This window comes from Littorina saxatilis, unplaced genomic scaffold, assembly GCF_037325665.1.
Source record: "Littorina saxatilis isolate snail1 unplaced genomic scaffold, US_GU_Lsax_2.0 scaffold_419, whole genome shotgun sequence".
Classification (NCBI taxonomy): Eukaryota; Metazoa; Mollusca; class Gastropoda; order Littorinimorpha; family Littorinidae; genus Littorina; species Littorina saxatilis.
Window position 1 is genome coordinate 5,665 of NW_027129707.1, and position 13,541 is coordinate 19,205.

Below are 13,541 nucleotides of genomic sequence, written 5' to 3' on the forward strand. Positions count from 1 at the left end.
AATTACATGCGTCAAAGAAGGAATTATCCGTGTCAGCGGACAGGGGAGGCAACTTTGTCGTGTAAATGAAGTCCCTTGGTTGACAACCTACGCCATTTTCGCCGATCAAACAACCAAATTAATTAATTATGCTTAGGTTTGGAGCTTAATCCGTCAATTAATTTCATGATAAATGTTCTTGGGCTTGATTACAGGTACTTGGATCTAAAATAAGTAAAGTATGCCACTCGATTCTGAGCTATGAATTTAACACACTAAAGTTCAAGATTACCAGGCTTCGTGCACCATGATCAAGTGGGAAGGAGAGACCCAAATCGACAACCAGCACGGAGTTACCACTCAATCGGTGATTTCGTCTTGGAGGCAGCCATTTTTGGAAGGGGAATAACTTACTTGCTTTTATTGTCGACTCGGAGTGAGCTCCCCTCGTTTGTCGGCGATCCAGGTTTCGTGTCTTAACTGGACGAACTAGTCCTTGAGTTTGCCGAACAAGTTCACCCAGTTAAGACACAAACCATGGTTCGCGAACCTTAGTTCGGCGAACCAATGGTTCGTCTGGTTAAGAACAGCCTTAAGCTGGCAGGGTCAGGACTGACCTCAAACATTGGGGTTGAAGCAAGAACACGAACAGTTGCCAAAAGGTGTGCGATTCGGGAAAAATGTTCAAATTTTGTCTGATTTTGGTTATAAGACACGTTGAATCTCGCGGAAAGGCGAAGCATGCGGGCATGTTCACTGTGTCAAAACACTGACTCGGCCCCACAAGCTGTTGACAGCAGTTGAAAATGGTAAGCCTAGTTGCAGCGGGAGATGTTGCTGCTACTTGTTTGAAGTATATGAGTTCTCAAAGGTGAAATTCACAAAAATGCTGCAAATTTATTCTCCTTGTGAAACGGACCCCGCCATGATCTCATTCTCAATGAGTTATGCCCCTTGAACATGACAGTATAGGCATGGGGAAAGAAATAATTTTCAAAATGAGTTTGCCTCATACTTGCCCTTTAATGTTGTACAATATTAGATGCACATTTAGATATGTTTCCTATTTACAGGACGCAAGATATGTTTTCTATTTACAGGACGCACCCGCCAACCACCAACCCAGGCCGGTTATCCAGATCCAGGACAGTTCAGTGCTTAATTTGTATTTGACGTTGTCTTGACCATCAACTGAAAACTGAGTCCTTGCAGTGTAAATCATAGTATGTACAATATTACATTTATATATATAAATTAATGATATATAATTAATATATATTATATAGAGGGCTATTTATTTTTCCTGTTTTATGGTAGAAGAAGGCACTATGCAGGGATGTTGCTACAAATTCATACCTGTAGGACAAATGTCCTGAGTTTTTCAGCATCACTAGGACATTTGACCGCTTTCAGAAAGTGTAATAGGACATTATAATTATGATTTTGCGCCAAACAGCTTAGTGAGTTATGTCCCCTGAGTGATAGATGTGGGTGGCCCAATCTCTCATGAGAAATCGAAATTTGTGTTGTTATTTTCTAGCCTAGAATCTTCACATCTTCATAGATGTATTGCCTATTATCAAGTTCTTGTGAATAGATAAACTTTCAGCGGAATTTTGGACTATTCAGGTTGTATTTTGACTTTTTTTCATCCTTGTGTGAACTGCTGAACAAAACAACAATGGCGGCCTCCATTAGCCAAGTGAAAACAAACTCTTCATGATGTTTTCTTAGGAAGTTGAACCTTTCAGCTTCTGCCCAGCATTATAGCAGACATTACTTGAACATGTAGATGTGACTGTGTGTTTTATTACGCTCATTATGATGCTTAAAGAGCAAAAACTTGTGAGGAAATGGACCTTCTATTTGCTTCTCCTGAGTAGACTGGCATTGTTGTGCAAGCTTCCATCAGAGTGTGGTGACTTCTCTTCTAGCCCACAAACTCTTTACAATGTCTCAAGGCCTGTTATTGTTGAACAGCCTGAATCTTTCTGCAACTGGCCATCTCTGCAGACTTCCGTGTTTGTGTGGATCCGTCATTCAAGACACAGACTCCTAAAAAATGTGCCGCTGGCTAGTGACACAAAAGTGCACAAGATGACTTTACTGCTTATCAGTGGTCTCCATCCAAACCCCGGGCCTCGCCGCCCTAAGTTCCCTTGCGGTGTATGTGCATATGCCTGCAAGAGTGGTGTTTTGGCATGCGATGATTGTGGACAGTGGATCCACAAAGAGTGTGTAGGGATGTCTACCTCTCTCTTCACTCGACTTGGTGACTGTAGTGACCTCTGGTACTGTCCGGCTTGCAAGAGCAAGAACAACTCGACTAAAGTCTACACGCTGTCTTTCCAGAACACCACCAGTGAGGCTGCATCGTCAAGTAAACCTCCCCAACCCATCAACCAACCACCATCCACTCCGACTGATTTGTCTGCTGCCCTGAGCTCTTCATTGGAGAGTTCTGTAGCCAGCACATCTGTTTCTCATGAAAGTCCCCATAGCCAGACCATACACTCGCTCAGCGAATCGGACTCGCCACTGCGTACTTCATCCCCCAAGTCCACAAACAACAAACCAGGCATGCAGGGTAAAAAGCACCTTCGTATTTTGAACATCAACTTCCAGAGTGCACGTAAGAAAGGAAAACTCCTGGAAGCGATCATCGACGACACCGACCCAGACATCATCTGTGGGACGGAGACATGGCTGGACTCGAACTTCAGCTCCGCGGAACTTTTACCACCCTACCTCGGCTTCGACGTCCACAGACGCGACAGAACTACAGACACCCACGGAGGAGTGCTGCTTGCTGTGAAGAAAGAACTCCAGCTGAGTGACGTCTCACGCTCGAAAGAGGTGGAGATGATTAGCGGCACTATCCAGATCTCCAAGAGAAAGAAACTGTTTTTAGCTTCATGTTACAGACCACCAAGAAGAACAGATGAGGGGTACACCAGAGAGGCGACATCAGAAATTGCCAAGCTGAAAGAAAAGGCAAAGAAGAACATCTTGATCGTCGGTGGTGATTTCAACTTACCGGACATCAACTGGAATACCACTAATGTTGCTGGACGCCAGTACCCAGAGCGGGTGAACAGAGCATACCTGGACACCATTGCAGACGCTGGCATGGAGCAGCTAGTACGATTCCCTACGCGCAAGAGCAACACCCTGGACCTGATCATAACAACACACCCAGGCCTCAGCCAGCGTTGTAGACCCCTACCGTCTATCGGCAACAGCGACCATGACATCGTCCTCTTCGACTGTGCCCTCGCCCCCTTCAGACCACGTCCGACTCGCCGGAAAATCACCTTATGGAAGAAAGCCGACACCGAGGGCATCAAGCAAGACTTCCTTGACTTCACTCCTGAATTCATGGCCGCCCCAGATGACGTCCATGGACTGTGGTCTCTTCTCAAGTCCAAGACTCATGAGATCATGGAGAACCGAGTACCAAGCAAGATGTCTGCCAGCCGCTACTCCCACCCATGGATGAACACTGACATCAGAAGAGCCATACGAAGAAAACAACGAGCCCACAAGAAAGCAAGAAAGACGGGGAAAAAGCGTGACCGCGACAGGTACAGGCGACTACAGCAAGAGGTCAAGTTCCACATCAGAGGCGCCCACAAGCAGTACATGGAAGACATCGTCAGTGAAGACTTCACTACAAACAGCAAGAAGTTCTGGGCCTACGTGAAAAGCAAGGGGCAAGACTCTGCTGGAGTTTCACCACTGAAGAACGCAGATGGCTTCCTGCAGAGCGACAGCGCCAAGAAGGCGGAGATCCTGAACGAACAGTTCCAGAGGGCGTTCACCACCGAGGACACATCTCGCATCCCCAGTATGGGCGACAGCCCCTTCCCGGCGATGGATGATATCCACATTAACGAAGGTGGTGTCCGCAAGCTCCTGAGGAACCTGAAGACGGACAAGGCAACTGGACCAGACTCCATTCCAGCCTTCATCTTGAAGATGGCTGCTGACCAACTGGCGCCCATCCTTGTCCGACTGTTCCAGCTCTCGTTGGATACTGGGGAGGTCCCGCTTGACTGGCGCCAGGCCTGGGTGGTGCCTATCTTCAAGAAAGGGGAACGACACCTTGCAGCCAACTACCGCCCTGTCTCGCTCATCTCCATCACCTGCAAGATACTCGAGCACGTGGTGCACAGCTCCATCATGAAGCACTTTGACCACCATGCCATCCTTACCAACTGTCAACATGGCTTTCGGCGTAAACGCTCATGCGAAACCCAGCTCATCGTCACAGTTCATGAAATTGCCCGGCAGCTAGCAGAGGGAGCCCAGGTCGACGCCATCCTGTTGGACTTCTCCAAAGCCTTCGACAAGGTGCCCCACGCCCGCCTGCTCACGAAACTGGCTTACTACGGAGTGAGAAACGACACCCTCAAGTGGATCTCTGCCTTCCTCAGTCAGCGTCAACAGCAGGTGGCCTTGGAGGGCGTCCTATCGTCTCCAGTCGGAGTGCAGTCCGGAGTTCCGCAGGGGACCGTCCTGGGTCCTCTCCTGTTTTTAGCCTTCATCAACGACCTCCCTGAATCCGTTCAGTTCAGCAGCGTCAAACTCTTTGCAGACGACTCCCTACTCTTCAAACGTATATCCTCTCCAGCGGACAGTCTGCAGCTCCAACAGGACCTATCCAGCCTCGAACAGTGGGAATCAACATGGCAGATGGAGTTCAACCCCAGCAAGTGCACCGTCATCCGCATTGCCCCGAACAAGAAGAAGCCCATCCTACCAACTTCCTACAGCCTCCATGGACAGACTCTGGAAACAACACCATCCAGCAAGTACCTAGGGGTCTTAATCTCCGATGACCTGTCCTGGAGCAGCCACGTGCAAGCGACTGTCAACAAGGGCAACAGAACTGTGGGCTTCTTGCGGCGGAACTTCCGGGAGTGCACCACCACCGTCAGAGCTGCTACGTACAAGGCCATGGTCAGACCGGTCCTTGACTACGCCTCGCCAGTCTGGGACCCGATCTCTCAGAAAGACGTCACGGAGCTTGAAAAAGTCCAACGCAGAGCAGCCCGTTACGTCCACAACAACTACAGCGATCGGACCCCAGGCTGTGTGACCAGCATGCTGAAGACCCTCCAATGGGAACCACTCGCCGACAGAAGACTCACCAACCGCCTCACTATGCTCTACAAGATCAACAACGGCATAGTCGACATCAACAAGGCCGAGTTCTACACCTCTGGCGACAGCCGCACCAGAGGAGCCCAGAGACTGTTCCAGGAGAGGGCATCCCATCCTGTTCTCTTCAACTCCTTCTTCCCCCGAACACTGCGTCAGTGGAACAAGCTCGACCCTAAGACCACAGTTGCTCCTTCACTGGAGTCCTTCCAAACTGGTCTGGGTCGTACCCACGGACTTGCCTCGCTGACACAGTAACCCTGCAGCTCTTCGTGTAAATAGTTTTATACTTTTAACCATCTTCTCGGAGTTATTGGGTCACCCACCACCAGTAACCAATCACCCAGTACTCCGCCGCTGGACTACAGACGTTCTGATGAACCCAGTCCACATCAAGAAAGAAGAAGAAGAAGAAGAACACATTCCATGGAAGTGTTACAATGTCGATCATGCGCACACACACACACACCCACGCTGTAGAATACACACATAATATAGTAAATACATCAACACAGTGTGCGTATAATGTTGTATTTGTTTAGTTTCAAAGAAACCACAAAAAAAGAAACCAACATGAACAACTTCAGGATAAAAGTTGGAAAACAAAATGATCAGTTTGATCTAATGCTGATCTTTTGCAGGCTTTAGGTTTTTTTTCAGCGGCATAATTCAGTGCTTCGTCTCGTATCGAAAACAAAAGCAGACGACAAATTTAGTCGGAGTTGTCTCCCATACTCCTGTAAATGTAATCCACTATTATTTTTTAGATCAGTGCGCTGCACCCAGACGGTTATACCCAAACGGCGCATACCGCAAACGGTTTGGGAATTCCCGACAAAAGAACAGATCCGCACGCGGCACTGGCAACTTCAGTGTCTGTATCTGTATATGTGCGTTACGTTGCTAGCATCCAGATTGCTGGCTTTGGCGCTACGGGTGTCAGCTGAACACGAGAGCGTTCGGTCTTCTTGAAGATTTGTATCTTGAAATGAAAATTAACGAATATCGCGCTGTCCGAAGGAATGGAGTACATATCGGACAATGACCACGCTCAGGCTAAAATGATAGGACATCTGACCGACATGCGGCAATGTGAATCGGACATTTGGGGATTTTGTAAAATGTCCGATGTCCGACGCCTAATGACATTCCTGACTATGGAATATAATAAACAGAAACATCTTCATCTGAATTGCAATAGTCAAAAGTTGATTCTGACAGGTTGTGTACATTCTTTTTTCTTCTTCATTTTTTTCTTCTTATTTCTATTTCCTTTTCAGACAGTGCTTCAAGCAAGACAAGATCCCATGGATGAGATGTTGTACCTGCCATATCACTTCGCTCTCAGTCTCAAGGTCCTGTTCAAATTATCACATGCCTGGCTTTAGTATGTAGTAATACTTTTGATAATGATAGTTTTTCTTTTGGTTTTATAGAGGGTGGGTAGCAGATCTATCATCTATACTTACATTTTTGTCATTTAATCATACAATGCTGTTCACACTGTGAAATACATAAACAAAACCATAATCTTGAGAGATAAATGTCTTGTTAGTGGAGAATGGTACTGACTGGATGTCTCATTAATGGGGTATGGTACTGGGGAGATGTGTTAGTGGTGGGATGTTTCGTTAGTGGGGTGTGGTACTGATGGGATGTCTCGTGGGTTTAGTGGTGGGATGTTTCATTAGTGGGGTGTACCGTGTGGTACTGATGGGATGTCTCGTGGGTGCATGTGCCACTCATAGGATGTCTTGTGAGTGTGGTGTGGTACTGATGGGATGTCTCGAGAGTGCGGTGTGGTACTGATGGGATGTCTTGTGAGTGCGGTGTGGTACTGATGGGATGTCTTGTGAATGCGGTGTGGTACTGATGGGATGTCTTGTGAGTGCAGGGTTCGACACTAGCGGGGGCGGGGGGCGGAACGCCCCAGAGTTTTGTGTTCCGCCCCAAACATTGCCGAAGCTTGGGGCCCACTCCGCCCCAGGATAAATTCCAACAATGACAAACCGAAAATTCTAATGCCAGCAGAGCCAATCACTAAAAATCGCCAGTCAAAGTCGTCACTGAAATTTGCTTTACGATCAATGCCGCAGTCAAGAAAAAAAACACATTCAAATCGTCGAAGGACAATGTCGTAAGGGAAATAACTCCCAGATTGCGCTCTTTAGCGTGAGAGATAAGTATCGCCTTCAAATGCCAAACGCAAAATGTGGCGACACATCCCTGGTGTAAAAAGACATGGTCAAATGAAGATGAAGAACAGGGTGGAGAGAAACGAAAAAAGGAGACCGATGCAGCCAAAAGCGCGAAGCGCTGTCGTAATTTCAATGTCAAATGGTTGAAAGAATTTCCCTGGCTTCAGTACGATGAAGAAAAACAGACAATGCATTGCCGCACGTGAATACTGAGAGTGGGCCCCAGATTTTTTTTTTTCCGCCCCAGCAATTTCCATCTCTGGGGCCAGTGTGGCCCCAGGCCAAATAAGTTAGTGTCGACCCCTGGAGTGCGGTGTGGTACTGATGGGATGTCTTGTGAGTGCGGTGTGGTACTGATGGGATGTCTTGTGAGTGCGGTGTGGTACTGATGGGATGTCTCATGAGTGCGGTGGGGTACTGATGGGATGTCTTGTGAGTGCGATGTGGTACTGATGGGATGTCTTGTGAGTGCGGTGTGGTACTGATGGGATGTCTTGTGAGTGCGGTGTGGTACTGATGGGATGTCTTGTGAGTGCGGTGTGGTACTGATGGGATGTCTCGTGAGTGCGGTGTGGTACTGATGGGATGTCTTGTGAGTGCGGTGTGGTACTGATGGGATGTCTTGTGAGTGCGGTGTGGTACTGATGGGATGTCTTGTGAGTGAGGTGTTGTACTGATAGGATGTCTTGTGCGTGCGGTGAGGTACTGATGGGATGTCTCATGAGTGCGGTGTTGTTCTGATGGGATGTCTCGTGAGTGCGGTGTGGTAGTGATGGGATATATGTCTTGTTAGTGTGGTTTGGTACTTGTGGGATGTCTCACTAGTGGCATGTGGTAGTGGTGGAATGAATCGTTAGTTGGGTGTTGTACTGGTGGAATGTCTCGTTAGTGGGGTATGTTTCTGGTGATGGGATGTCTCGTTAGTGGGGTATACCACTAATGGGATGTCTCATTAGTGGAGTGTGGAACTGGTGTGATGTCACGTTAGTGGGGTGTGGTACTGGTGGGATGTCTCATTAGTGGAGTGTGGTACTGGTGGTATGTCTCGTTAAAGGGATGTGGTACTGGTGGGATGTCTTTTTAGTGGGGTGTGATACTGGTGGGATGTCTCGTTAGTGGGGTGTGGTACTGGTGGGATGTCTCGTTGGTGGGGTGTGGTACTGGTGGGATGATGTCTTCTTAGTTGAGTGCGGTACTGGTGGGATGTCACGTTAGAGGGGTATGCTAGTGATAGAATGTTTTGTTAGTGGAGTATACTACTAATGGGATGTCTCATTAGTGGAGTGTGGTACTGGTGTGATGTCTCGTTAGTGGAGTGTGGTACTGGTGGGATGTCTCGTTAGTGGAGTGTGGTACTGGTGGAATGTCTCGTTAGTGGAGTGTGGTACTGATGGGATGTCTTGTTAGTGGGGTATGTTTCTGGTGATGGGATGTCTCGTTAGTGGGGTATACTACTAATGGGATGTCTCATTAGTGGAGTGTGGAACTGGTGTGATGTCACGTTAGTGGGGTGTGGTACTGGTGGGATGTCTCATTAGTGGAGTGTGGTACTTGTGGTATGTCTCGTTAAAGGGATGTGGTACTGGTGGGATGTCTTTTTAGTGGGGTGTGATACTGGTGGGATGTCTTTTTAGTGGGGTGTGGTACTGGTGGGATGTCTCGTTAGTGGAGTGTGGTACTGGTGGAATGTCTCGTTAGTGGAGTGTGGTACTGATGGGATGTCTTGTTAGTGGGGTATACTACTGATGGGATGTCTTGTTTGAGGGGTATACTACAGATGGGATGTCTCATTAGTTGGGGGTGGTACAGTTGGGATGACTTGAAAATGGGCTATTGTACTGGTGGGATATCTCATGTTAGTAGGGGGATGTACTCATGGGATGCCTCCTTAGTTGGGTGTGGTACAGGTAGGATGTCTCGTTTGTGGGGTATAGTAGTGTTTGGATGTCTTGTTAGGGTGGTGTGGTAGTGGGGGGATATCTCATTCATAAGTGGCGTGTGGTAGGGGTGGGATGTCTCATTCATAAGTGGTATTTGTGGGATGTCTCATTAGTGGCGTTTGGTAGTGGTGGAATGTCTTGTTAGTTAGGTGTGGGATGTCTCATTAGTGGGGTATGGTACTGGTGATGGGATGTCTCATTGGTGGGGTATACTACTAATTTTGTTTGTTTGTTTGCTTAACGCCCAGCCGACCACGAAGGGCCATATCAGGGCGGTGCTGCTTTGACATTTAACGTGCGCCACACACAAGACAGAAGTCGCAGCACAGGCTTCATGTCTCAACCAGTCACATTATTCTGACACCGGACCAACCAGTCCTAGCACTAACCCCATAATGCCAGACGCCATGCTGAGCAGCCTCTAGATTGCCAATTTTAAAGTCTTAGGTATGACCCGGCCGGGTTTCGAACCCACGACCTCCCGATCACGGGGCGGACGCCTTACCACTAGGCCAACCGTGCCGGTCTATACTACTAATGGGATGTCTCATTAGTGGAGTGTGGTACTGGTGTAATGTCACGTTATTGGAGTGTGGTACTGGTGGGATGTCTCATTCGTGGAGTGTGGCACTGGTGGTATGTCTCGTTAGTGGGATGTGGTACTGGTGGGATGTCTTTTTAGTGGGGTGTGGTACTGGCGGGATGTCTCGTTAGTGGGGTGAGGTACTGGCGGGATGTCTCGTTAGTGGGGTGAGGTACTGGCGGGATGTCTTCTTAGTTGAGTGTGGTCCTGGTGGGATGTCTCGTTAGTGGGGTATGCTAGTGATGGAATGTTTTGTTAGTGGAGTATACTACTAATGGGATGTCTCATTAGTGGAGTGTGAAACTGGTGTGATGTCTCGTTAGTGGAGTGTGGTACTGGTGGGATGTCTTGTTAGTGGGGTGTGGTACTGGAGGGATGTCTCGTTAGTGGAGTGTGGTACTGGTGGGATGTCTTGTTAGTGGAGTGTGGCACTGGTGGTATGTCTCGTTAGTGGGATGTGGTACTGGTGGGATGTCTCGTTAGTGGAGTGTAGTACTGATGGGATATCTTGTTAGTGGGATATACCACTGATGGGATGTCTGTTTCGTGGGGTATACTATTGATTGGATGTCTCGTTAGTGGGTTGTGGTACTGATGGGATGTCTTGTTAGTGGGGTATACTACTGATAGGATGTCTCATTTGTGGGGTTTACTGCAGATGGGATGTCTCGTTCGTGGGGTATACTACTGTTGGGATGTCTGATTAGTTGGGGGTGGCACAGTTGGGATGACTTGTAAGTGGGGTATAGTACTGGTGGGATATCTCATGTTAGTGGGGGGGGGGGGGGGATGTATTCATGGGATGTCTCGTTAGTGGAGTGTGGTACTGGTGGGATGTCTTGTTAGTGGAGTATACTACTAATGGGATGTCTCATTAGTGGAGTGTGGTACTGGTGTGATGTCTCGTTAGTGGAGAGTGGTACTGGTGTGATGTCTTGTTAGTGGGGTGTGGTACTGGTGGGATGTCTCGTTAGTGGAGTGTGGTACTGGTGGAATGTCACGTTAGTGGAGTGTGGTACTGATGGGATATCTCGTTCGTGGGGTATACTACTGATGGGATGTCTCATTAGTTTGGGGTGGTACAGTTGGGATGACTTACTCCCCCCGGGTTAGGGGGAGTCCCATATTGATTGGGACGAGAAAGAATTTACCCGATGCTACCCAGCATGTCGTAAAAGGCGACTAACGGTTCTGTTTCTCCTTTTACCCTTGTATAGAATATAGTCAATTTTTATAAAGATTTTAGTCAAGCAGTATGTAAGAAATGTTAAGTCCTTTGTACTGGAAACTTGCATTCTCCCAGTAAGGTCATATATTGTACTACGTTGCAAGCCCCTGGAGCAATTTTTTGATTAGTGCTTTTGTGAACAAGAAACAATTAACAAGTGGCTCTATCCCATCTCCCCCCTTTCCCCGTCGCGATATAACCTTGAATGGTTGAAAACGACGTTAAACACAAAATAAAGAAAGAAAGTTGGGATGACTTCTAAGTGGGGTTAGTACTGGGGGGATGTGCTCATGGAATGCCTTTTAGTGGGGTGTGGTACAGACAGGATGTCTCGTTTGTGGGGTATAGTACTGGTGGGATGTCTCGTTAGTAGTGTATAGTACTGGTGGGTTCTCGAGTTAGTGGGGTGGGGTACTCCTGGGATGTCTCGTTGGTGGGTATGGTACTGGTGGGATCCCGCATTGGTGGAGTATAGTGTCGGTTGGATCTCATGCTTTTTGGGTGTGGTACTCAGGGGATGTCTCGTTAGTACTCTTGCCTCGGGTTTAGGGTAAACAGGTCTGGGGGTGTGGTTCTGGTGGGATCTCGCGTTAATGAGGTTTAGTACTGTTGGGATGACTTATTAGAGGGGCCTGGTACCGATTGGATCTTGCGTTAGTGGGTATTGTACTGGGGATGTCTCACTTGTTGGGTGTTGTAGTGGTAGTATGTTTCGTTAGTTGGGTATAGTGCTTGTGGGATTTTGCGTGAGTGGGGTATAGTACAGGTGGGATGTCTTGTTAGTGGGGTGAAGTACTGGTAGGATCTCATGTTAGTTTGGTGTGGTACTATCTATGGGTTCTTGCGTTAGTGGGGAGTAGTACTCATGGGGATATCTCGTTAGTGGGGTATACTACTGGTGGGATGTCTTGTTAGTGGGATGTGGTTCTGGTTGAATCTTGCGTTAGCGGGGTATAGTACTGGTTGGATGTCTCGTTAGTGGGGTTTAAGGCCAGAAAGTTGCGAGTATTGTACTTGCCATGGTTAGTATGCATGTAACTGGCGAATAGAAATGTTCATCTACTCGCCAAATGCGAGTAAAAGTGTCATTAGTGGGGTCTGGTACTGGAAGGATCTCACTTTAGAGGGGTATTGTATTGTTCGAATGTCTCTCGTTAGTGAGGTAAAATACTGGCGGGATGTCTTGTTAGTTGGGTGTGGTACTGGTGGTATGTCTTGCTAGTGGGGTTATGTACTGGTGGTATGTCATGTTTGTGGGGTTTTGAACTGGTGAGGTGCCTCGTTAGTAGGGTCTGGTACTGGTGGGACCTCCTGTTAGTGGGGTATTGTACTGGGGATGTCTCATTTGTGGGGTGTGGTAGTGGTGGGATGTATTGTTAGTGGGTTATAGTGCTGGTGGGATTTCGCGTAAGTGGGGTATAGTACTGGTGGGATGTCTCGTGTTAGTGTGGTGTGGTACTCCTTGGTTCTCGTGTTGTACTTATGGGATGTCTCGTTAGTGGGGTGTGGTACTGGTGGGATCTTGCATTGGTGGGGTATTGTACTGGTGGGATGTCTCGTTATTGGGGTGTGGTACTGGTGGGATCTTGCATTGATGGGGTATTGTACTGGTGGGATGTCTCGTTATTGGGGTGTGGTACTGGTGGGATCTTGCATTGATAGGGTAAGTGGGATGTCTCGTTAGTTGGGTGTGGTAGTGGTGGTATCTCGCATCAGTGGGGTATTGTACTGGTGGGATGTCTTGTTAGTGGGGTAAAGTACTGGTGTTAGTTGGTTGTTGTGCAGGTGGGATGAGTGATGCACAATGCAATTAGTATCTAACTTGGTGGCTCTTTGTTGCAGACATCTTCCTGGTGTGTTTGTTCTACTTGCCTTGCCTGGTAGGAAGAGCATTCACTGGTTTAGAAGCTTGCAAGATGACAGCTATGCTAACCACATATTGGAGAACATTGGCTGACTGGTGCAAAACAACATATCTCATCAGCTTTGTGATGTGACTGTGGAATGCAGCCTACTGAATACAAGTGAACATTATGCTGACTGTCTGTAAGTGTACCGGTAATTGAGTGTATAGATCTCTGCATCTGCATGCAAAAAAAAGTGGTCACTCATGGTTCATGTATTACGGTTGCTGTAAGCCATTTACCCAGCATATGGCAAAAAGAAAGAAAACACTTATACCAAAGGCAAAGAAATTATGACAAAGAACACATAATGAATCGTTGTGTTTAACATATATGTGATCCATATGCTTCTTACTTTATGGTGTAAGGATGAGACGGAAAACCAGATAAAGAGTCTTTCTTGACCACACTCAGTATCAAGTTCCTAATATTGTTGAAACTGGATTTATCTTCAAATTTGCTTACACCTCATTTCTAACATAGTAGCTGTCGGTCATCACTTGGTATGTCTTGCAAATCTCTCACAGGATGTGTACGCATCACTTC

At 47.5% G+C, this 13,541-nt stretch overlaps 1 long non-coding RNA gene across 1 annotated transcript; it reads left to right on the top strand.

Annotated features, from left to right (window-relative positions):
- The first annotated feature begins 205 nt into the window (after window positions 1-205).
- LOC138957938 (uncharacterized) lies at window positions 206-13,140 on the top strand. Its single transcript, XR_011453237.1, has 4 exons — window positions 206-788; window positions 1,080-1,202; window positions 6,423-6,497; window positions 12,934-13,140. It is a non-coding gene; the product is annotated as an uncharacterized lncRNA (long non-coding RNA).
- The last annotated feature ends 401 nt before the right edge of the window (window positions 13,141-13,541 follow it).